The sequence below is a fragment of the Mytilus galloprovincialis genome, chromosome 11 (assembly GCF_965363235.1).
Source record: "Mytilus galloprovincialis chromosome 11, xbMytGall1.hap1.1, whole genome shotgun sequence".
NCBI lineage: Eukaryota > Metazoa > Mollusca > Bivalvia > Mytilida > Mytilidae > Mytilus > Mytilus galloprovincialis.
Window position 1 is genome coordinate 40,123,065 of NC_134848.1, and position 26,477 is coordinate 40,149,541.

At 32.4% G+C, this 26,477-nt stretch overlaps 1 protein-coding gene and 1 long non-coding RNA gene across 2 annotated transcripts in view; both read right to left on the minus strand.

The window, feature by feature from the left end:
* Positions 1 to 25,671, minus strand: part of LOC143052175 (calpain-5-like) — a 151,596-nt gene extending 125,925 nt beyond the window's left edge. Inside the window, exon 1 of the mRNA XM_076225133.1 lies at positions 25,651 to 25,671. The gene's annotated coding sequence lies outside the window, so the exon portion shown is untranslated. The remainder of the gene's footprint in view (positions 1 to 25,650) is intronic.
* LOC143051136 (uncharacterized) lies at positions 9,293 to 11,629 on the minus strand. Its single transcript, XR_012970614.1, has 2 exons — positions 11,424 to 11,629; positions 9,293 to 9,845 (listed from the first exon to the last, which is right to left on the minus strand). It is a non-coding gene; the product is annotated as an uncharacterized LOC143051136 (long non-coding RNA).
* Positions 25,672 to 26,477: the final 806 nt, after the last annotated feature.

The following is a 26,477-nucleotide window of genomic DNA, read 5'->3' on the forward strand; positions in this document are numbered from 1 at the left end:
ACAGTCAAGCTCATAAATAGAAAATAAACTGACAAGGCCATGGCTAAAAATGAAAACGACAAACAGACAAACAAAAGTACAAATGACACAATATAGAAACCTATAGAATTAGCAACACAAACCCCACAAAAAACAGGGGTGATCTCAGGGGCTCCCAAAGGGTAAGCAGATCGCGATTCACATGTGGCAACCGTCGTGTTGCTTTTGCTATACCATATCCGGTAAAAAGTCTTACTCGGTAGGTCACATTCATAAAATTGAAGGGGATTATAGTTACGACGTATGGAACATAGGAACATATCCGATATCATTTGTGAAACGGTTATTCCATAACGGTCAAACAACTCGTGATGGCGTCCGTAAAATTTACGAAGGGATAATTTCAACTGAACCATTTGGAACTCTTGGTTTAGTGGTTTCCTTGCATGTGAGCAGCAACCTTCTATCAGGAAAATCATGATAAGATATGCAGGCACGGGAATATCGTATCATATGAATTTTTTTAATTTGTTTCTGAAAATCTACATAGAAACAAATCTGCTGAAAAAGGTTTTGACTCATCACATAGACAAAAGCACCATCAAGATAATTAACTTGCAGTAAACAAATCACATAGCTTGTGCACTGTTAAAACACACATTGAGAAGTCGCTCGATGCTAAACTTTAACCTATTTTGTTTTTGTTGCTATATGGATGCTTTTGCTTTAAAAAAAACATTATGTACTTTTTCGTTTTTTTCGGATTATTGAAAGTTAGTTTGAATACTTTATACAGTTGAAAACAAACTTCTTATCCTCTGGATTGATCTTTACAAAATGCGTAACATTCCTAGCGTTGTAGTTAAGATGGGGATACATGTAATTGACTTAAAAAAGTGTGTTTGACCTCTTGAAATTAGTTGATAGCTATATATATAGTATATCATTCTCCTGGATGCCTTCCTAGATTAACAGAATAAAATGCTTTATAGTAGTTACAAATGTATGGGACAATACAAAGAATTTCATCAACCACTGACATATGATTCCTTTGATTTTACTAACGATTTTAAAGCCTTTTACAGTTGATTTTTATAGTTTCTTCTTATGTTGTACTGCTTCATCACTGTCCCATGTTAAGGGAGGGTTGAGCTCTCACTGACATGTTAAACCCCGCTTCTTTATGCGTCTACATCCAGTCAGGAGACTGTATTTCAGTGGTTTTCGTGAGATTTTATGTGAATTGTTTTGTTATTTTAATGCCGTTAATTTTCTCATTTGAATTGTTTCATATTTGTCATGTCGGGGGACCTTTATAGCCGACCATACGGTATTAGTTTTTATGATTGCTGAAGCCCGTACGGTTAAGTCTTACCCATGATCTATCTCATTGATAACCCAACCTCAAATGAATCACAGGGTTTATACCCATGATCTATCTCATTTATAACCCAACCTCAAATGAATCACAAGGCTGATACCCATGATCCATCTTCAAATGCATCACAAGACTTATACCCATGATCTATCTCAATGATAACCCAACCGCAAATGAATCACAAGGTTGATACCCATGATCTATTTTGTTGATAACCCAGCCTCAAATGAATCACAAGGTGTATACCCATGATCTATCTCATTGATAACTCAACCTCAAATGAATCACAAGGTGTATACCCATGATCTATCTCATCGATAACCCAACCTCAAATGAATCACAAGGCTGATACCCATGATCCATCTTCAAATGCATCACTAGACTTATACCCATGATCTATCTCAATGATAACCCAACCTCAAATGAATCACAAGGTTGATACCCATGATCTATTTTGTTGATAACCCAACCTCAAATTAATCACAACGTGTATACCCATTATCTATCTCATTGATAACCCAACCTCAAATGAATCACAAGGTTACTACCCACGATCTATATCATTGATAACCCAACCTCAAATGAAAAACAAGGTTAATACCCATGATCTATATCATTGATAACCCAACCGGAAATGAAAAACAAGGTTAATACCCATGATCTCCCTCACTGTTATCCCAACCTCAAATGAATCTCAAGGTTTATACCCATATTCTGTCTCGTTGATAACCCAACCTCAAATAAATCACAATGTTTATATCCATGATCTATCTCATTGATAACCCAACTCTAAATTAATCACAAGGTTTATATCCATGATCTATCTTATTGATAACCCAACCTCAAATGAATCACAAGGTGTATACCCATGAGCTATCTCATTGATAACACAACCTCAAATGAATCACAAGGTTTATACCCATGATCTAGTTGTCTCACTAATATCCCAACCTCAAATGAACGACAAGGTTTATACCCATATTCTGTCTCATTGATAACCAAACTTCAAATGAAACACAAGATTTATACCTATGATATTTCTCATTGATAACACAACCTCAAATGAATCACAAGGGATATACTGTGTTTTGTTAGAAATAAACCTTTTACATGTTTTCAGTTAGTGTCAATGTCAGATGTGGAAAAGGTGTCGAAACAATAATAACTTGAATAAACTAAGATAGTGTATCAAATGCTGCTGTCTAAGTGACGTTTTACCAATATCTTCATTTATATTTGATAAACAGATACAATTTCAATGCAGCTGCAGTCTTATATCACTACTGGACGAAATAACAACTGTCCATACCAGTAACAGTCGTTCTAAGACTGTAATTGTTTGTTAAAGTTTTAACAGTTGTAAAATTTTACTGTTTCAGTTATTTTGTGACTGTCCCAACTTTTAAAGTGTTTGTCTCCAACATAAATCGACTGCAACAACGCTAGAACTAGCTGTCACAAACATTAAAGGACTGATACAACTATTTCAAGTTGTAACAGTTGGTTTACAACTGTCCCAACTCGAAAAACGTTGTAACAGTCATAAATAAACTGTTCAAACGCCGAAAATGTTGTCACAGTTATAATACGACTAATGCAACCTTTTGAAAGTTGTTACAGTTATTTAATAACTGCCCCAACACGCAAAACGTTGAAACAGTCGTAAATAAACTGTTTAAACGTCCAAAAGGTTGTTACAGTTAAAACATGATTGCTACAACCATTAATTTATAAGTGTCGCAACTTTCAAATATTGGTAGTCATTTTATAGACTTAGAAGTCACGGATACCAAATTTCTATCTGACAGTCCGGAATAGGTTAGATTGTTTTAAATACAATCATATCGTATGCAATTTTTTAAAAAGGTTGTTATAAAAAAAAGACACAACTGCCACCCCCATTTAATGCATTAGTATAAATAGAAACTGATTGTAAAAACAGAAAACATATTGAAATATCTGCCGCTGGAAATTTTGGTATTCCCGCTTATCTTGTAAGTGTTGTAAATTAATAATTCAATTGACACTCCCTTGTCTCGCATCTCTTAGACCACCGTTAGATACCTGCAATTTCACATGGGACTGGTTTATGTGCATTTAATGCTTGAACACATATAGTTACATGCACCTGTCAGATGAATTGAACAAGGTGTCTCAAAATTTATGTGTAAAAAAATGTATCTTTAACTATAACGTCATAAGACACTTTTCGAAATTATCATAATGACAACGTTTTAATTCTTATAACCTAGTTGTGAAATCATTCATGCATGCAAGGTTTTACCTCCAATACCCGTAGACTTACAAATCACATTATTTCATAATTTCCTAATAACGGTCAATATACTATCAACCCAGCGGGAATATACACACTTGTCAAACTTATCCCCATAGAAAACTGCCGAGGGCTTAGTTCATACGACATGGACACTTTTAGAATTAATTTGTGTATTTTTAAGCTCTTGTGACTATTTGAATATTATAAAAGTTACTGTACTCGCTTCTAATCATTTTGATATATAAATTAAAAAAAATCTAAGTGATGTTGAACTTTCAACGCATCTTTTACATGTAGCTATGGAAAACACTAAAATGTTCGTTAATGTCTTGTATCTAAATTCAATTTATATTATTTTACTGGTTTTTTTTAATAGTCTAGTCAGATTTACGCAACTTTGTACTGTTATTGTATCGAGTAGTGTCTTATTTGAGGTTCAAATAATGTCTTAATTAATAGCTCTCCACATGGACGCAAAAATATTAACCATCGAGTTTATATTTCGCCGGGTTTTTCTCAACCTGTTTATCACATATATAAACCTACATGTACAAGTGAGGTTAATGTACCATGTGCACAGACATGACAGAGATATATTTTTTTTCTGAGACAAGTTCGTGGATGGACGATGAATAAATTAAATGACAGGGAATTACGTCACCGTAATAACTATTTTACATTGTAGTGATACAAATCAGTATATAATCTGGTTTGTTGTTATATACATATTTGTATATTAGTTTATACAGTTACATGCATGTATACATGTATATGATTTTTATCCATTTGAATACATCATTCTACATTGTTCTATATATATATATCATGTTTATATTGATATATTCTGCTATCATACTATTCTAATATAAATGAAGGACTGCTGGACCAACGCCTCTAAAGTTTCGTGAAGGTAGAGAATCCTTAAATAGATAAGGATAGTATGCAGGGTTGTCAAAAGAATTTCTAGTATAAGTGCAGTGCGAGTGCATGGTAGACACTCTTCTGTAATAACTGATTTTTCTAATTGATTGGATTCGAGTAGGCATTCATAAAATCCTACAAAACATTCTTGAGATATTCTTCTGCATGTGTTAACATATTTTAACACTGATCTATTAAATATTTATTAAATTATGTTGGTAGTCATATACATGTATGGTATTTTGGTTCCATAATTTTTTTTGGATACACTGTATCATGTGTATATCAGTTTTTTTTTAAATATTTTTTCTTTTATGCTAGAATTGTAAATGAAGGTTGCACCACCCTGACACAGGTTTATTTTTCAATGTATGTTTTGTGTTTTGTTGCTTGCTGTTAATAACATTTGTTTATTTGTAGCTTTTGTATCATGTGTATATAAATCAAACTGCCATCACTGTAGGGCTTCTTTTTTAACATTGACAGTGTTGCGTGCAAGGCTGAACCCTTTATATAGGGTGCTCATTATGAAGTATTAGTTTTGGTCATTGTTGAAGGGTGTGGAGTAACCTATTATATAGCTTACAAGCACATCACTTGATCTACATGGTCTATGGTTGATGGTTGTCTCATGGAAATTCATACCACATCTCCTTATTCAAATTAATGAAAACCATGAAAATGTGGTCATTGTTAAATAAAACCGGCCAATCAAACATGAACATCTAACATTCATGTCATATGCAAAAAAAATAGTAATCCTATACATGTACAATGTACATGTAGCTTATCGCATCTGAGAAACATTAAAAAATAGACAAAACCACAAAAACTAAACATTGCCCAATGAACTTATGACATTTAGCTCAATGTCTGATGAACCCTACCAGTCAGACATACATGACATATACTCAAATTTTCCATTCTGTTTATACATGTACATTAAATATACATGAAGTTGATCTACTGGAATACTGTATTAAGGCAAGAATAATTGTATTGCATGTTTCTGGTTTCCCCGACCATACCTCCGTTTCTAGGCCATCCTAAACAATGTATTTATCATACATGTACATGTCATATATTCATCATTTGATATCTTTCCACATCAGATAACTTGTGTGAATGATAATTACAAATTACAAATAAAACTCATCAGTAGACCATATCAGAAACCAATCTTTGAAAGGACTTAGACTGCAGTGTATTAGCTGTGAAATATGGGAAATATTCCCGTACGAAAAACATGACACGTACTCCGGCTGGACAGTAGCCGTACTGAGAACCGTACTTATAATAATTATTTGGACTTTTCTTTGAATGTGTTATAATGGATAACCCGGCTGGACTTTCAGCGAAATTAGCTGTTAACCGGCTCGAAATATTTAAATTAGCAGGAGTCCGGTTCAGAAAGTCCAGCTAGACTTTCATAAAAGTACGTCTGAAAAAATCCAGCCGGCATTTCTGGCAAAAATATGGCCTCTATAAAGTTCAGCTGGACTTTACAAAGTCCGGCTGAACTTTAAGAATGCCAGCTGAACTCATAAAAGTTCAGCTGGACTTCAAACAGTTCTGCTTGACCTTTAAAGATCATTATAGCAGGGGCTGATCCACAAAAAAGGGGGGTTCCACCCCCGCAGAACCCTCCCTCTTGATTACTACTGCTTAGTTTTTCTTCAGATGGTGGATTAGTCTGTTATGATATGCATCCCTTGTTATAATCTGAAAATAAAAAAATAAAACCAGATGGCATTATATACAATGTATATGCATATACTGCTTATTTCTTTTTCTTTTTTTCTACTGTCTTACTGGCAAAATCAAGAAACGGGGAATTGTGAAGCTAAATGCTTACTCCTAAAAATGGGTGGTTATAATTATCATGATTTATATATATTAAGACTTCAGACTAAATAAATTTAAAGTGCATAATATGCAGTAAAGCTTTGAAAATCACTGAAACTGAAATATTTTGCATAATTAAGTATTTAATGTAGGTTTTTTAATTCTTTTTACTCTTTAAAAATAAAAATTAAGCTATTTATAATGTTGTAATCATTTCATCAATATGTTGAAGAAAAAAGAGCATATCAGATTGTACTTACCAGAATATGCAATCCAAAATACATGCAAACAGCAATCTTCCTAAATTGAAATTGATGCCAGTCAGAAGGATCCATCTTCTCTAATATAATGTGAAAAGAACTACTTCCAAACATTTGCTTTACATCCAATGTAAATTTCTCATTTTGTTTAAGAACATGAAGAAAGAAGACACATCCTCCTGTTTATTCCAAATTCAAATTTTGTTGTATTGCAATACTTGAGGTTGTTTGAGGAGTTGTGAACATTTTTCTTCTGATGACTTCTTGCATATGTCTTAATTTTGAATATGTGATATATTAAAGAAAAGAAAATCAGTTATCAATTTGTTCAATTATGAAATGTTTAATAAGAGTGATAGTTATTGCAGATATATGTATTTAGAAATGTGTTATCCTTCAAATGGCCTCATGATCAACCTCTGTGTAGATTCTACTTCCTGTGGCCTGTCCAGACTGAGGTTAATTGAAAACAGATGGCACTCTCTACAAGACTACTGCTATTAAATCACTGTTATGGCTCAAGTTTCTAATTGATATTAAAGAATGATGATAATTATTTATTTAATGCATTCATCTTATTAAATATAAATATACTAGAAAATGTATAAATTTAACCTATTAATAGATGTAATTTTGCTAGGGGTTTTATTTCATGAAAAAGTAAAAATGTTAAATAATTGTTGAAAACATATTTAACTGGGATATAATTCAATCAAAATTGTATCACCTATATTAAATTTCAACTTTCCATTTACAGTCTATTTTAAATATTTTATAATGGAATTGAAAATTTTAGGGGAAAAGATCACATCTTATAGTTTGATTTTAAAGTATATATATTGTACATGTTGTAAAAAAATATGATATCATTATTATAACTTGCAAATTTTCATTTATAACTTTTTTCCATTTTGATAGAAATTGTTCCTTTCAAAGAACAGAATCCTAGTGACAAACTTTTTATTTCTGTAAGGGCAGATTTGGCTGATGAAAATTTTCTTAGTCTTAATTCCTGCTAATAAATGACTGTAAAATTTTCTAAGACAAAAATCCTGCTGATCATTCTACAGAAAGAATAATTTCCCTCAAAAGTCCAGCCGTGTTTATTTTTTTGTCAGAATTACAAAAAGTGCGGTTGAAAATACCGGCTGGCAAATAACCGAAGTATAAGAAAAAGTACGTGTACGGCTCATGTCAGACTGGACTTTTCAAAGTCAGACTGGAATACGTCTCTAGTCCAGCTGAAGTCCAGTTGAACTCCTGTTGAAATTTTCGTACGGGTTATCACAGTACAATTTAACCATGTTAACAGAAAAAAGTATAGAAATTTAAAAACAATTTTTTTTAATCATGTTAATAGAATAAAATGTTTTTCCTATCTACCTTTCTTAATTTTTTGGAGAGTGAAATAGGAGACACAATTATTTATTTTGGCCAAAACTCACTGAAATTAACCTTAATCACCTATCCATTTATCCATAAAATGAAGTCATGGTCAGCAGGTCAGGTCAGCTCAACCTGATAGACAAGTATACCTTGCAAAAATTTAGATACTCATATTTCTCATATGAATTGTTTTACATTGTCATTAATAATATGTTAGAAACTGTAAGCCTTGTAATATTTGTACTGTTTGTTCTTTATGAGGGCCTCAAGGTAGATTAGCGAAAGCTAATTGAGTCACCCTCTTTAAATAAAGTCATTACTTACTTACTTACTTACTTACTATTTTACATGTGGCCTTTTATAGCCGACTAGCGTATGCAGTATGGGCTTTGCTCATTGTTGAAGGCTGTACAGTGACCTACATGTATAGTTGTTAATTTCTGTGTCATTTTGGTCTCTTGTGGAGAGTTGTCTCTTCATGCTCATTGACAATCATACCAGTGTAACCACATCTTCTTTTTTATATCATATACATGTACAAATGTATATACAAAAAATGTATCCAATTACAAAATGTACTCTATAAGAAAGCATCTCCCTGTTAGAAAAACAGTATTTTTTACATGCAGTCACTAAACCATGAAAATGAGGTCAGCTAGGTGCAATGGACATATAATGACAGACTGAAACTTCATAACATATTAGCTATCTGAATACAAAAAATGATAAGAAGATAAGAAGCATCCAGCTCTTTCAGCTTTTAAAATGTAAAGCTTTATAAAAAATTTTACGTCATCAGCCCAAGATTGCAATACCTATGTCCTGCATAAAATCAACTTTAAATGACTTTTGTGGAAGGCAAGACAATAAATGTAAAATGATACTTTGAAGTACATGTATTGTTTAATGTTTTTGACTAGTATAAAATGACAGTTTCAGAATGAACATTAATTTAGATGATTATATTAATATACTGTATGTACATTCAGACTCTTATATAAGTACAGCAAGCAGTCATTTAACATCAACCAATGTCCATGCAAGGGCTGTAAAGGCAGTCAAGGTCATTAAAAACTTCCGTCATAATGACACTTACCAATAGTGACCTACCACGGCAGACCCTCATGGGTAATCAAGGTTGTTAAAGTTAACACCCCTAGGAGTACATATAGCTAACAATAGGAATGCAAGCATTAACTTAAGATGTGATGTACTATAAATTTCACACAAATCAGATATTCTCAATTTCCAAATTTATATAAATTTATTATCCAAGGTACATGTATTCATGAATTCAGATATGATGCACTATTGATATTCACTGAAACAATGATTTTTTTTTATTAATCCAATTTGCTATTCTTGAATAACTATCCAAGGTATTTCATAGAATTCAAATATGATGCACTATGATATTAATATTCCCAGAAAACTTTGAATTCTCTTAATTCCAAATTATTATTTCAATTTCAAATGAATTAATTATCAAAGGTATTCACTGTCATCAAGTTATGTAGTCTTTTTTTTCAAATAGTAAGTTTGGTATTTATACAATGCACAATTTTCTTCTTGTCCAATTTATTATGAAATCCCATCAACATCATGGCATATTGCTGTAAGCCCTATTTGTTATTTCCAAAAACACCAAAGTCAGTAACACCAAATTATGAATTAATCAACTGTTTCACAATTTACAGGTATGCGAGATACGTAGTGTCACCTATACATGCTATATGTATTTCCTTTTTAAGCTGGCTTCATAATCTGGCTGGGAATCATGCTCAAACCAATAAGAATTCTACAAACAAAAAAACATGTTTAGTATCTTTTAAACCAAATTGATCTGAGACATACCATGTAGTTAATTAAGTTGTTTTCTTTTGTAATACAAATTTAAAATATCTATAAAATTCATAAAATGTTTAAGTATAGGTCATGTTTACATAATATAATATGCTTGCATTACAGATAGATGTTTTGTATCACCCCCCCCCCCCATACTGAATGTTAAACATATAAAAATAAATATCAATAAAATATTTTAATAATTTGGAAAAGGCAAAATACATGTATCTGAAATCAGATGTGAATAAGCATGATGAAAGGAGATGTGGAATATATATCAATGATACAGCAACCAAACAATGAAGTAGTCAAAGCACAATTTAACACATGTAGAAAATATGACTGTTGAAAGGAAAGTCCTTTTAACAGCGGAATAAATTAAAAGACACTTGAAACATGTTTAAAAGGAGATGATGGGTATATATGCAAAAGAGACAGCAGCCCCAAGACCAAAACAAGTTAAAAGGCATAATTGAATTTTGACTAACTATGCTAATTAACCGGGCAAATATATAATAAGTTAAACTGACAAGAGTTCACATGAAAATAAATATAGTTACACTGATTTGATTAATAGTTCTTGTGATTGATAATATAAGACATGCTTTAAAATTGTAAAATATATCCATGTTTTGTTATTCTTGACATAGAAATTATTCTAAATATATATACTAAAACATGCTCGTTTCACAGTTTACACATAAATATTTGCTTTGTCATAATATTCAACTTGAATTTTCTCAATTTAAAAAAAATCCAGTAGGAAATATTTCAAGCAAATCTAGGATGAGTCATGCAGTTTTCAATACATTAACATATAAGTCAGGACAGGAGCCTGTTATTCAGTAGTTGTCGTTTGTTTATTTGTTTTTCGTTATTTTTTTTATATAAATAAGGCCGTTAGTTTTCTCTTTTGAATTGTTTTACATTATCGGGGCCTTTTATAGCTGACTATGCGGTATGGACTTTGCTCATTGTTGAAGGCCGTACAGTGACCTGTAATTGTTAATGTCTGTGTCATTTTGGTCTCTTGTGGACAGTTGTCTCATTGGCAATCATACCACATCTTTTTTACATACAATATACATATAGGTTTTGTAGTAGACCATCCCACAAAAACAAACCATTGTGAACGCCCCACATCATCATGTAGGGTGTAACACAGTAAGACGATTAAGAGGGTCCCAACCCAGGATAAAGGGGAGTTCTAACTACTAAATGTACCCTTTCAAATGCAATTGATCTTCTAAAAAGGGGGGGGTTCCATCCCGGGAACAATTTTTACAAGCCCAAATTCTTACTTTGCCTTGGAACATCCTACTATATATATATATGTATATATATAGAAAGATGTGTAATATGCAAGAGTGAGGTGATATCGAACGTCGATTCATACCTGGTGCATGTATACCTAAAGCATGAGGGTAGGCACGAAATGTGCACATTTTCCCGTACCCATTTTCCCTTCAAAATCGTGGATCCATGATTATTCTGATAGACATGCTTTAAAATATTGTTCATTTCTACTCACCGATTGAAATTTCCAGCTCATCCGTTATATTGTATGTAGTTTCCCTCTAGCTACCATGCATGTCTACGATTTTTTGTAAACTTAGTTTGCAGACCCGCTATTTCTGCCGACAAGGGTACAATAACGTCAAATCGTTCACGGGTGAAGAATATGATTTCCGTTTTTAATAAAACTTGACAGATTTGATTTATTGTTGTCGGGTAATATCCCTAATGGATAGTAATTAAAATGAATCAGCTTTATTATTCTGTATAATATATGTAACCTAGTCATATTCTTTTAAATTTACTTCAGGTACCCCGACGTCTACATGATAATTTATAAAAGCAATTTGAAATATAAATTTCAATGAATTCATAGTCTTCACAATTAAGACAATTAAAGCAATCTTCTGCAATAATATTATTTAAAACTCTTTTTTTAAACGAAGGCTTTTGGTATTAAACAAATTATAAAAGACTCTTGAATAGACTGAATAAAAAATAAAGATGGACAGTCAAACGCACAAGTCCGCCACAAATTAACACAGATAATTAAAATGCTATAAACGGACTACGACAAAAGACATAGAACGATCGCAAAATAATTAAATAAAAAACAACAACAGCTAGTAGATCATATCAATTATAGGTAATTTTACAACTGTATCAACAATACGTGACACTTTGAGAAGGTGCACGTGAGACGAACGTGTACACATTGTTTTAACATTCGCAACCGTCACACTAAAATATTTGTATTAAACATTTACCGACTGTAACAACCCGTGAAATGTTTGTTTTAAACATTTTACGACTGTGGCAACCTTTTAAAAGTTGTAATAAACATGTAATGACTGTAACAACCTTTAAAAAGTTGTAACAAACATTTTACGACTGTTACAACTCTAAAAACATTGTAACAAACATTTTTTGACTGCTTCAACGTCTGAAAAGTTGACACAAACAAATTGCAACTGTCACAACTATAAAAAGGTTGGGACAAACATTGTAAAACTGCCACAACTTTTAGAAAAACTGTTATGAATATTATTTGGCTGTGACAACGCCGTAAACCACTGCAACGGTCCTAAAATGACTGTTGATAGCATTTAATGTTTTTCACAACCCATAAAAGTGTTGGGACAGACATAATTTAACTGTAACAACGAAATAAGGTTGATTTGACAGTCTTCTTCAGTCTTCCACAGACTAAAATAGTCGTACAATGACTGCTACTGGTATGAACAGTTGTTTTTTCGTCCAGTAGTTTATCAATTGATTTTCATACCATGATTTGTTGTATTATCTCCAATACTTAACTAGCTGTACTCTGCATATCTTCAATTATCTGAGGAATCTTTAGTTTATTAGAGTCTATGTTTAGATTGTTCAGTTGTTGATATCTATTTGCCTTAAAACAACAACATACTTAATGGCCGGAAAAAAAATATACTGCTGGCAGGCAAAATATCAAATTAGCACTGCATTTACAAAGGGAAATATATCACCTTTTTAGGTTTAGAATGTCCAAGGCTATTTTATATGAATTAAAATTAACCTTTAATAAAAAAAAAAATAGTTCATGGAAAATATAACATTGTGTAAAGACCTACACCATAGTAAAGTGTATTTCTTTTCAGTTTAGATCGAAGGTTTATATTTTAGACTGTGTGTGATTCCCTCAAATTGTTTATATTTAAGTAATTGAAAAACTGTCTGAAGCTGTAATTAACTATGAACTTTTGTGAAATAAAATTTGGAATCTTTCATTAAAGGCTTCTTAGTGTCGTTTAATCATCATTTGAGTAGATTTTAGTGAATAGTAATCTCCTTTCCATGTACTCCAATTGATACCATTGCCCTGAGACGAGTAGTTCCCACCAAGATATGCTCCATTTAAATTAGAATAATGACACCTATTGTACCACCATGCCCCTTGAAATAGAGTTACGCAATTGCGATCATATCTGCCATAATCCATTAGTAGAAAACATCATACCGTTATGATTAAGGCCGTTGTTCTTGACAGTAGACATCAGTCTATCTCCTATGCAATTAAAAAAAAAGAGTAGATAAAATCTACTTAAAGACTATAAATTGTGTGGTGAATGTCTTTCGTTATTCCTGTATTAATAGAAATTAATATGATGTTACCGGTATATTCTGCTTGGTGTCAAGGTGACATAAGGCTATTGTCCAAGCAAGTAAATGAAGAGTGGATATAATTATATAAGAAACACTTTGCAAAAACTTGGTGATAGTACCTCATTTCGTTTATGTAAATTATGCGAACAAATGTGAAATAAAAATGCAAATATTAATGGTACTATCCAGTTGCGCAATACGACAAAAAATATAAAGTCAGTATTGATCGAGGCCGAAATATTTGGAAATACAAAACCTAATTCAAAGGTTAAAGAACTAATCAAACCAAACAGGACATCAATAATAGCCTTATCAGGACAAAAAATTATAACTTTGCATGGGTGAGGTGTATTTCGAGGACATACAGTAAAGTCAAATCAGGACAAGAATTAAAAAGCTTTGTATCAAGGAGATGTAATCCGTAATATATAATGACTTCGAACATTTTATAATGGCAACTATCTATGTTTCATGCCATTACCGACGTATTGACGACTGGGCTGGTAATACCGTCGATAGAGGAAGATTCTAATTTTAGTTGATATTTGATTTCGTGGCTTTTCTAAAGTCTGCATATTGTCCTATATAAAATTTGGCATTCGTTGACTATTGAAACTCGTGGTTTCAGGTAACCACGAAATCCACGAAAATTGGATAAAAGTGAATCCACAGTACAGCATATATATTTGCAATCAGATTTTTCAAACAACCGTTTTATGAAATATGACATCAGATGACATATGTTAATGTGTTACCTGCAGTTCCACAATATCCCCCGACATTCAATGTATAATTAGTAGCAGGACCTCCAAGACGAAATTCGGAATATTCTGCATGTACCGAATTCCCCTCAAAATCTTCAAGATGGATATAAAGCTTGTAATTTCCAGTTGAAGTGAGAAGATGTATAAAGTAAAGAATGACATTTTGATAATCAAAAGGAAGTTAATCGCTTGAATATTTTTTACTATGAATTCGAACTTAAAAGAGAGGCGAAAGATACTAAAGGGTCGATTAAACTCATATACCTTCCTATATCTATCATAAGTCGAAAAGAAATGGACAATGTCATGGCAAAAAAAAAAGACCAAACAGACAAACACTCGTACACAAAAAACAAATTAGAAAACTCAAAATTGAGCAACCCGAAACCCCACCAAAAACTGGTTGTAATCGCTGGTCAAGAAAAGTTGGCAGATTCTGTTCCACATATGGTACCTGTCTTGTTGATGGTGTTATTACAAAACTGTTATAAGTTTAATTATCAATTGTAAACATTACTTTATCATACATTGGAAATTTTAAGGGAGATTTGCAAAATACAAAAGTGACATTCAAACTCGAAAGTAAACTGACAACGCGTTAGGCAGAAATGTATACAATCAAAAAGAGAGCAACACGACCCCAACCAAAAACTGTCGTTGATCGCATGTACTCTGGAAAGGTGAGCCCTCCTGCCTTACGTGTACTTAACTCATTTAAAAAAAAGTGTTGTCAAAGATACATATTGTAGGATTTTATAAATTTACTTTGTTCAATGCTGTGGATAGTGGCGTGTGATAATGAAGGAAGACATAAAACTCAAAAGCCGAGCAGAGACGACAATAATACTGTCGAGAAGGAAAACCGACGTGAAGACGTTGGAAACACAGTCTACATAGTTTTTGTATTAGATCTACTAGTATTAATCACTGAGAACTTGAATAAGACGAAAACACACACAAATAACCAACATTGCAACGACAAAAATGTAAAATTATTCAAATTCTATACACTGTAAAACATGATTAAGTATAGAAGACTTAAAGAAAAATATGCTGTTAATCAATGACATTAGTAAAATAAAAGCGCTTGTGGTAAGTTTAATAAAAAATTAAAGTCAGTAAATACATTCTCATCGTATCAGCTGGTTACATATCCAAAACGGCTAGAGGTGTCTTTGTTGAGAAGGTATGTTGCTCGGGTGGTTTTTTTTGTCAACTGCAGAATCCTCTAGTTTTGTCCATGTATTGGGAATAAAAATCATTACCCGCTTGCCCTTACATATTTCATAGAATAACGATTCTAATGTTAAATGTATGAAAAATCTAGAGAAAATCATTACCCGCTTGCCCTTACATATTTCATAGAATAACGATTCTAATATTAAATGTATGAAAAATCTAGAGAAAATCATTACCCGCTTGCCCTTACAAATTTCATAGAATAACGATTCTAATGTTAAATGTATGAAAAATCTAGAGAAAATCATTACCTGCTTGCCCTTACATTTTTCATAGAATAACGATTCTAATGTTAAATGTATGAAAAATCTAGAGAAAATCATTCTCTGCCACATTTTCAATGGATTATATTTCAGAAACAAGAACAAGGACCTTTACATTTTCTGCTATTTTAGGTCTGTAATTCATAAACTATCATTTTATAACAGTTTTTTTTAAAAGCTTGTCATTTTGAAACAGATATTGAACATCATTAAGAGACATCGAACATACAGTATTAATGTCTACGCTACAGCGTTAAAAGGGATATCACGACAGTTTTCATGTGTGAAAAAAGTATACATGACTAAATTTAGGTATGATAGACTGCAGAGAGTAAACAATTTTAGAAATAAACAGAGAATTATCCAGAACTCGTATATAAAATTAGGTATAGTAAAAAGACAAAAATAACTCTGCAAAATTGAAAAAAAGTATAAACTAAAATGAGTTGTACCCAACCAAAACTCAGATGTCAAAATTCCAAACCCATTTTCATAATCAATCCATCCTCGGTAAAAATCCATAGATCCATTCATTCTGCTCTGGAAAACCTTTGAAAATATCAGATTCATAGCATCAAATACTGAGTGAATAGAATATAGCATTAATTCAACATGTGCAATGCAGGGTGTATGCCTCTTTCTACGTGCGATCCTTCTGTCTATAACTCATCATACAAAACAAGACAACAAGGAGCAAACTTTGCATTTGCTTTTCATTTAATACAACAATAATGCTTTGTATTTGATGAATTTATCGTTATTTTTTTTTAAGTTTATCAAAAGTTAATAAGAAGACACGTTCATTTCTGTATTAATTTGATTCAATAGTAAAATGTAAAAAAGTAGATACAAGTATGTAATGACTATATCGACGCGAAAATCTATATCTTCACAATATTAACTGTTCATCCAAATCCTGCTGTAATCATATCACCAATCCTCAAAATAATTGGATAAAATAGTGAGACTAGCAACAAACTAAATGAAAAAGAAACTTTTCATTTTTACTCGCATTTAGCAAAACAATCATACTTTTGATTTGATCAAAGTGTGTAAAAAAGACGAACGAAAGCTACGAGAGGGACAGTCAAACTCAGTCATGGCTTTAAATGCTCCGAAAGGGGATTGTAATTACAGCGTAAGGACCATATCCGATATCATCTGTGAAACGGTTATTCCATAACGGTCAACAAACTCGTGATGGCCATCGTAAAGATTACGAAGGGATGATTTTAACTGCACCATTTTGAACTCTTGGTTTAATAGCTTCCTTGTGAGCAGCAACCATTTATCAAGAAAATCATGATAGGAAATACAAGCACGGGAATATTTATTGGGAGATATTTAACCCGTATGCAGGTGCTGCTGGAATGTTGCTACTTAGAAATTGAAAGTTCACAATTGAATAAGTCTAGATATGAGGCCGACTGTATCTGTTGTATCCTTTTTTCACTAGTTCGATTAGATAGATACTTCGTAGTAAAAAAAATTAACGGTACCAATTTTCTTGCACCAGATGCGCATTTCGACAATACATGTCTCTTTAGTGATGCTCGTGGCCAAAATATTTGAAATCCAAAGCTTATATTAAAGATGAAGAGCTATAATCCAAAAGGTCCAAAAAGTATAGCCAAATCCGTGAAAGGAACCAGAGCTTTGCATGAGGGAGATACATTCCTTAATTTATAATAATTTCTATCATTTTGTAACAGTAAATTTTAATAACACAAAAAATCCGTATTTTCATGCCAGTACCGAAGTACTGGCTACTGAGGTGGTGATACCCTCGGGGACTAATAGTCCACCAGCAGAGGCATCGACCCAGTGGTAGTAATAAAATTAACGGTACCAATTTTCTTGGTAGCTTTCTTCCTAAGAAGTTCCTGTATGAAGTCAGCTTCATAATAATAAAGTAACAAGTCGGAAAGAAGAGGGGCGGCACACTTGGTTCCCATTGGAATGCCGACAGTCCGTTGAAATCACGTCCCCCGAATGTAACAAACATGTTGTCAATCAAAAAATCAAGAATCTTGAAAATGTCAGATTCAGAGATTTTTTGAATCAGAGTGAACCTTTACAAAGTAGGATTTGTCACTCCCTAATACAAGATACTTGTATCTACGTTTGTGTCATTTTTGTATGACACATGTGGCATACTTGTGTAAAGTGTAGAAAAGTCAACAAATATTTTAATACTATTGCAAGATGAAAGAGAGTTAGATTGTATGAACTCTAAAAGATCTTTGGAATTTTTAAGTATCCACATCTGATTCACGCCATCTCTAGAATAGGAAATTACACAATACCTTAAAGCCCTGCTTTGATTGCTGATAAAATAGAGTTTAATAATTTAGAAAGGGGTTTCGTGAAGCACTTGAAAGACCCAGCAATCTACCGTTGTTTGTAAGGACACTTATGTAGTTTATGTATCCGATACAGCCATGGAAGATCCAGTTTTTCATCTTTGGTTGAAATTCCAAAGGAACATAGTACAGACCTATAATTATCCAGAATTTCCTCTTTGGTAAGTGTCGTAAGGGTATATGTTGAGTTTCCAAGTGAATTGTCAATACCTTATTCCTTTATCAAGCAGTTAATGTAATGAGTTTTACACACACCAAAGATGTTGATTGGGGCTTTATCTGCAAGGACAACAACATATTTTTCATGAAAGTAGGATAAGTGTTTGGTACCATTTGGGTCTGTAAAGGTTGACGTAGCATAAGCATTGATAGACCATTTAAAATCGCAATTATTTTTTGACGATAGCAAGATACATACATTTCTGTATTATATAACATGTATAAATACACTATTATTTAAAAAAAAATATAGATACATTTATGTGTTAACTTTATCAACATCTAGATCTTCAATACACTTACTGTCCATCCAAATCCTGCTGTATCCATTTCACAGTAAACATCAAAAATAGCATTTGTTGGATATATTGTATATACTCCAGAGTCACTTCCAACAGGAAGATCACTGCAGTCACGTGGGCGCAGTTCTGAAAGTTAGTTTAAAAAGTTGATTTGTGTTTGTTTGCTACTCGTTTTATATTTATCTCTTATGTCAGATATATTTTGCTGAGGAGGGATTTGATCCTGCAAACATGTTAGCATATTTTACAATTATCCTATAAGGCCGTACGGTGAACTATAGTTGTTTATTTCTGTGTCATTTTGGTCTATTGTGGAGAGTTGTCTCATTTGCAATCGTACCCCTTCTTCTTTTTCTGATTTTTTCCAATTTTTGACCTTTTATTTACTGGTTTTTGATGTTACATGTACTATTGTAGTTCGGTCCCCTTGACATACAAGCCTCATTGCGCTTACAATCATTTCCTTTGCATTGTCCAGATAATTGCTGAAAATTGATCGGAAAAACAACAAGCATTAGCCTTTCAAAAGGGCTATAGTCGACTTTTAGCTGATGAAAATGGAAAGTGATCTCGCTTTGTAGATTAATTTAATTACTAGAATAGACACGTGCATCAATCAACAAATTTTACCACACCCGTGAGATCACACGTTATGAAGTAGTATATATCGTTTAACGTTGTTGTTTACTCCAGACGATTCGACTATTTATAGAAAGATAAAGGCAACATCTAATATGAATAAAATGTGATAAGCTACGACTGTAAAACTACTTCTTTGACGGTAAAACCAGAAACAAAATCATCAACTTTATATGAAAAATGAAATATAGATACCACTTAGATTAATATCAACATTTTGGTAGAGAAAAACCTTACAATAAAAAAAGTTCGGGTACTAGGCTTGAACTTGGCACTGTTCACTGTTTTAAGGAAGAAAAACTGTTAACATAATTTGATAAACTGGTGTTTTTCGGTTTAGAAAATAATTAGATTATATGCTTTAGTAGAAAATAATAAGCAATCTGAAAATTAACTGATGTGAAAAGGTCAAGGCTACTCCTACATTTGGTATGTCATAAATAAGGAAAATTCAGATGGTTCAAGATAAGCGCCATTTTGAAATTGCAGCCGTTGATACAAGTAGTCAATAAAATTGAGAATGGAAATGGGGAATGTGCCAAAGAGACAACAACTTTGTCGTTTTGGTATCATTTGAAGCATATGCTGATGTTTTTATCGTTTTTGTAGCATTCAAATGAATATATTTTAGACAAAATTCTCGTTTTTTATCTCATGGTTGAATTTATAATATTTTCAGGTTTGATCTTTGACCCCTATTTAAAAAGAAATGTGACCACACTGGGTTTTTACGACCTAACTTTTCTTATTGTAAACATTTTCCTCTTTCCATTGATATATAATTTAGGTGTGTGTTCTTCCGGACCATTAAAGTTTAAAAAAATGAACGTTGGTTGCAGTACTATTAGCTGTTCAAAGATATACAACAGCTTTCGAATATATTTGTGTGATTAAGTTTGTGGCGCAGTGGTGTGTATCCTATATTATTGTTATTTATATTGGTCATCCAAGGTAATAAGTGCAGTATAGCGAGTGTCCCATGTGGAGCAGGAACTGCTTGCCCTTTTGAAGCAGCTAGGATCACCCCTGTTTTTTTTATTAGATTTGTTATAAACCCAGTTTATTTTCTTGTAATTAGTTATGTATATGTTACAGGCATTTTCTAAATTTAGGCATTTTGTAAAATGCCTAATAACTTTAGGCATTTTCTAAAATGCCTGCAAGATTCAGTCATTTTACATAATGACTAAATTTTCTAGGCATTTTACAAAATGCCTGGAAAAATTGAAAGGCATTTTACAAAATGCCTAAAATCATCTTATAGAATAAAATGTTAAGAAAAACAATTGAAAGATTTGAACACTAGAGCTGTTTTATTTATGATAATTCTTAATTAAAAAAGAAGAGCTTAAATAATCAAGAATACATTTTACTGAATCAATGCAATTAATTCACAGAAGCACAGAACTAGAATTTATTTTAATATCTGACAAAGCACTGTTATGTTTTTTCTTTGTCGATTTTTAGCTCTCCTAGTCAAATGAGTCAAGTAAGCTTTGCTCACCACTTGGCTGCTGTCTTTCGTCTTCGTCTGTTTACTTTCACAGACATGTTCTCCTATAGAGCTACTAGGTAAAATTTATCCAAACTTGGCCAAAATTGTCATTAGAGTATTTTGTTTTAAAAAAACTGTCCCATTAATCACTGATTGCCAAACAACATGGCCAACATGGCTATAAATGGAACATATGGGTAAATACAGTTTTTTTGCTTAATATATCTCTAAACTGCATTTAGATCAAATCTGACATGGGGGTTAAAAAGTTCATCAGGTTAAGATCTACCAGCCCTGACATTGTCAGACGATCGAACAATGCGTTTACAACTCTATGGCTGTTCTGCAGGGGGATTTTCTGATCCAGTCTAAAATACCTTCATTTCAATTGCAATCTGCAGTCTAAATTTCTGTCCTTAATCTTGGTCAATCCTCTGTAGAAATAACCCATACGAATTATAACCAAATTGTGCACGTCTTAAAAATGCATGACATATTTGCGACAGAAAGCAAAAAAAAAACAGCAATCGGTCAAATAAAAACGAACTTTTCTCTATTTCATGTTTCACTTTAGTGTATTGAATCTAGATTTTCTAAAAATTTGATTGTAAATTTTGTTCTATTGACAGAACAATTTGTCTTTATGTCATTTTGACAAAATAATCATTGATTCAATGTTGGTATCTGAAATAAAGAGTGAGTAAGTACTTAACGTAGTTTCACTAAAAGAACCTATCATAAGGCCCCCCAAAAAAACCTTCCGATATGGTTTTTGGAGAATAAATTAGTTATTTTCTTTGGAAGATATTGTGTTTTTGTCAACTTTTGCCATTTGCATCTCAATGATATTCTACAAATTGCCTGAAACTCAACAGGCAATTTGTGGAATTTTGCTTCAAAATTTCAGTCATTTTACAAAATGACTAGGTATTTTTAGTCATTTTGTATAATGCCTGTCAAGGTTAGGCATTTTCTAAATTGCCTGAAAATTCAGTCATTTTACAAAATGCCTAAATTTAGAAAATGCCTGTAACATATATATGTCAGAATGGTTGTCAGCAGTTGTAATATCGAAACTTCGAAATAAAATGTTTTACCAAAAGTGTTTTTGAGTTGTTTAATGGAAAAAAAAAACAATTCCAGTTGAGCACAATCTATACTGTACACATCTTATTAGATGTTTGTTTTAAAAAGATGGTGTAAAGAAATTAGTATATCAACGTTACTATAGAATTCAAAACCAAAACACAAGACTGTAACATGTAATTGAAAATTGGCATCATTGACAAAATCGATTATGTAAAGCACCCATTAAACCAAAATAGATAATCATGTTGAGCTACATGGTCAAAAACTCGCTTTGCAAATGTTTTGCAATTACTGTAAATCATGTTGTAGTATTTACTGAGTTCATTTTCATTATGAAGCCACATGATTAAATCATGAACACTTTTCCTTCCGGTATCTTCTTTCACCAGATAAATGCAATCACCCCGGGGCATTTTTCTGTAATTCAATTTCACTGCTGATTCAAACTTACTTCGTTGAATTGTGATACCTTCTGAATTCTTTTCGATAGACCACCACCATGTCTTTGTTTTCAAAACAAGAAACATATGGTAAAATGGCGAAAATGGAAACGAAATTAGCGGGCGTTTGTATGCATAAATCTTTAGTACTTGTTCTTCATTTTCTGCGATTCTTCCAATATTTCTAATAAGATTCGTTTCTTCAGCATAATAGGTAAATTCTGAGTTATCAGCCTCGGGGATGAAATATAACCTGTTTTTCCAGTCACTGCCTACGCTTCCCCCACTTGACATACTGTTTCCTATGTTTGGTATGGAATGGCTTCTAAAGTATCTATATGAAAGTAAAAGATAAACCATGTTTATGTTAATTTGATATTTTCTAAAAGTGAAAACATATTCATTTTTGACACGCGTATTGAAAACTTTCTAACCTTTTTATTGTGCAAATTTTTGGAAAATCGAGGCAAATGCCTACCTGCTTAGTTTCAAAGAGTAATGATTAGCTCGAAACGAATCTTAAGTTTTTTTTAGAATTAGAGTAAACTTTAGAATACAGGGTAGGGGTTCCGATCCCAATGCGTTTACGTTTCCCACAATATCAATATAAGTTCCCAGAAAAGATAGCGTAGCTATACCAAGTACCAAAATACCACAAAAAATAAGTATCAACAGTAAAGAGCATCCAACAGTTCTAAATGTTCCAATTTACGGCAATTATATGGTGTACTCGAATACAGTATCATGTCTCTTACTGTTTCGATCCGATAAACCTTAAATAAACGATAGTTTAATCTTCTTAAATTTCAGTCCAGCATTATTTATGCCATTGTATAAAATTAGAACCTTAGTGCAGGGACTTTCTTTTCCACATTTTTTATCTAGACAATTTGGTAACGGGAGAAACCGTGACGTTGAATAAACAACACAATATGTTTGACAGATCTATTGTATTATGACCAATAACCTTACAGTTTTTAGTAATGATTTGGCGTATGATTAACTTGATATGTAAGTGGAGAGCACATCTTATTGATTTACCTTCAATTGCTAAAGTTAGGGGAATTTACTGCAAATGATTTTTTTTATAAAAAATATCGTAAAATTTTAACAAATTCCCAAGAGTTCTTGCATAATTCATAAAGAAGCAATTATAATAATTCTGGTCGGAAACGCGTAATTAATTCCTCATAGTACAAATAAAATGCATGACGAAGCAATTTCATTATTTCTGAATTTTGTATTTTTTCTCGATATTCTTGATTAACCGACCGATATACATTATACAGTACATTTACACTTAGAAATATTAAAAAAGAGAATAAAGCGAGCGATTTATATCTATTCGCCGCAAAAGAATGCAACTTCTCGTAAAAGACGTAAAATTAGAAATGTATTAAAAATATTCTTTACATCGTTTTAAGGATGTCTTTCATCATTTCTTAAGCAGACTTTATTCAATCGTTTTAAGGTTGAATGTCTTTCATAATTTCTTAAGCGGACTTTATTGACTAAAAATATTTTAATAACGAAGGTATTTAATAACCGCTAAAAACTGAGTGATGATGCAATTATGTTATGTATTGATTTGTATATGAATTTAGTTTTAATATAGCATGGAATTCGGGTAAACTTATCGTTATATCGTGCTCATCATATTAAAATTCTATTCTTACACATTTTACTATTGTTTGCTATTTATCAGCTAGCTTGTAACTTAATAACTATACATCTTGTATGCATCGAAAAAACTATTTATTGGCTAGCTTGTAACTTAATAACTATACATGACACGGGTTATGTTCTTCTCGTATATTTTATGATAGTATGATACTAAACCCCTAACGGGAGGGATTGTACCTGATATTCATATGATGAAGACATAATCTTTCAATCAGTTTAATTGAGGTCTGGAGCTGGCATGTCAGTTAACTGCTAGTAGTCTGTTGTTATTTATGTATTATTGTCATTTTATTTATTTTCTTTTGTTACATCTTTTGACATCAGACTCGGACTTCTCTTGAACTGAATTTTAATGTGCGTATTGTTATTCTTTTACTTTTCTACATTGGCTAGAGGTATAGGGGGAGGGTTGAGATCTCATAAACATGTTTAACCCCGCCGCAATTTTGCGCCTGTCCCAAGTCAGGAGCCTCTGGCCTTTGTTAGTCTTGTATGATTTTAATTTTTAGTTTCTTGTGTATAATTCGGAGTTTAGTATGACGTCCATTATCACTGTACTATTATGCATATTTTAGGGGCCAGCTGAAGGACACCTACGGGTGCGGGAATTCTCGCTACATTGAAGACCCATTGGTTGCCTTCGGCTGTTGTTTGCTCTATGGTCGGGTGGTTGTCGCTTTGACATATTCACCATTTCCTTTCTCAATTTTATCTTGTATGCATCGAACAAACTATTTATTGGCTAGCTTGTAACTTAATAACTATACATCTTGTATGCATCGAAAAAACTATTTATCAGCTAGCTTGTAACTTAATAACTATACATCTTGTATGCATCGAACAAACTATTTATTGGCTAGCTTGTAACTTAATAACTATACATCTTGTATGCATCGAACAAACTATTTATTGGCTGGCTTGTAACTTAATAACTATACATCTTGTATGCATCGAACAAACTATTTATCAGCTAGCTTGTAACTTAATAACTATACATCTTGTATGCATCGAACAAACTATTTATTGGCTAGCTTGTAACTTAATAACTATACATCTTGTATGCATCGAACAAACTATTTATTTGCTAGCTTGTAACTTAATAACTATACATCTTGTATGCATCGAACAAACTATTTATTGGCTAGCTTGTAACTTAATAACTATACATCTTGTATGCATCGAACAAACTATTTATCAGCTAGCTTGTAACTTAATAACTATACATCTTGTATGCATCGAACAAACTATTTATTGGCTAGCTTGTGACTTTTCAAAATAATATTACAACATTTATGCATAACAAAGAACTATATAGTTACATTTTCCTCGGGGATCCAGATTATTTAAAGTGTTCTACACTTGACAATTATCTTAAATATGTTCCTGTTTCAAGTGAATGAATGAACTAATTGTTCAGTTTTAAATGCACACTGCATATTATAATTCAAACAAGAAAATTAATATTCAATTTACTTTTTGTTAGAGCCCCGTTACATGTACGGTACATTTTAAATTACATAGTACAAGTATAAAAATCATGTCGCGGGATAATCTGAACGCCCTGTTTTGAAAACGGATTAAAACAGAATTAAATAAACTAATTACCTGAACAAAATGTAGGTAAAATCCAGTTAATCCCGCTAATCAGACGACTAAAAAAAATTGTCCGATTAGTCTAGAGTTATTTCCCCTTTTCTCATGGCGTGACATTCGTATTCAATACATATCTCTAGTAACAAGCAAAATATTTACAATGTTACTCTAGTAACAAGCAAAATATTTACAATGTTGAAGTATTACACTTGAAACATCTATTGATTTTCTATAAATTCACCTGTTATTGAATGTATCCATCGGATCGCCATCAATTATGGTGATACAAATTAATGTTACTAGAACACACCCGCGAAATCGCGGGGAAATAGAGCGTATGTAAACTGTAAAAACTGGAGAATTTCAGGAGAGATATCAAAAGTCAAAGGTACTTAGGGATTGGGCACATTTTTTTGCCCACGCCCTATTTTCCAAAATACCGATTTTTATACCTTCTGTTTTTCTGTAATCTATGAACATGCATATGTATAGTTTAATTACTATACAGAGAATTCAAGGAGAGGTATCAAAAGTCAAAGGTACTTAGGGACAGGGCACATTTTTTTGCCCTCCCCCTATTTTCCAAATACCGATTTGTATACCTTCTGTTTATTTGTACTCAATGAACATGCATATATACTTTAATTACTATACAGAGGAATATCAGGAGAGGTATCAAAAGTCAAAGGTACTTACATATATATATATATACAACTCGTCTAAACATCCACCCAACAATGTTAGATCTGTAAATTTGCTTTCGCAAATTTTTGGTTCTTCCCTCGCCGGGATTCGAACCCATGCTACTGTGAAATCGTGACACCAAATCGCATGCACTG